Genomic DNA, 911 nt, shown 5'->3' with positions numbered 1-911 from the left:
TCTGAGATGGGAATATCTATGCTCACTTATATGGCCTGATGCATATTATCATTCTTATACATGGTAAAACATAATGTCTCCAAGCTTATAGACTTTAGAATCTTAGTCTTGTAGATAAAGGCTTACATGGCCGAACCTTTTATAGGTAATGGCTTCTTCGGCCGGTTATGGCCTTTGTGGCCGAGCCATGTCTCTCATGGTCTCTTCGGCCGAGTAATGACCTCTTTGGTTTGGCCGTTTGTATCATGGCCTCTATGGCCAAGGAATGGTCCTTTATGGCCGAGTAATGACCGAGCCATATAACATGGTGTCTTAGACCATAGAGGTATACGAACTTGTAGTATTGATCATGGGTTTATCCTCTCTCCCCCTCATGACTATACTATAAGGTCGTGGTGCTTGGGACAATTAAGCCTAATGAGTTTCCCTTTGTGTATATGTTTCACAACGTGAGATCGTTTACGGGATAACTCTGTGCCTTTTCAATCTTTGAATCAAGTTTAGACTTTAGGATGGCTAATCCTATCATGCCATATAGTGTAAAATTTCGTGGTGTTATCTCAATATGGTTACCACATCTCTTGCCTCTTTATCATACTGATCTGTAGCATAGTTTTGATCAGTAGAGATCATAGGTATAGTCTCGACCACTTTCTTTCAAGGTCTTAGACATTTTTCTTCTTAAAATTTAAAGGAACTTGTTTCCTTCCTTACCCATTGTTTCTACTTGGAAACCATACATTATAACTTCAATGGGTCACATGTTCTTTTGGGTGTGTATAATGCCTTTTAAGGAAATGCCTTAGCCATAGTTTCCTTACTATGCTTACTATACCCATTCATGATTTCTTACTTGGTTTTATACCCTTTAGGCAACTCTTTATCAAATAAAACATTCATATGTTCAAGTA

Source organism: Brassica oleracea, chromosome C3 (assembly GCF_000695525.1).
Source record: "Brassica oleracea var. oleracea cultivar TO1000 chromosome C3, BOL, whole genome shotgun sequence".
Taxonomy (NCBI): Eukaryota; Viridiplantae; Streptophyta; class Magnoliopsida; order Brassicales; family Brassicaceae; genus Brassica; species Brassica oleracea.
This window is presented reverse-complemented; position numbering follows the sequence as displayed.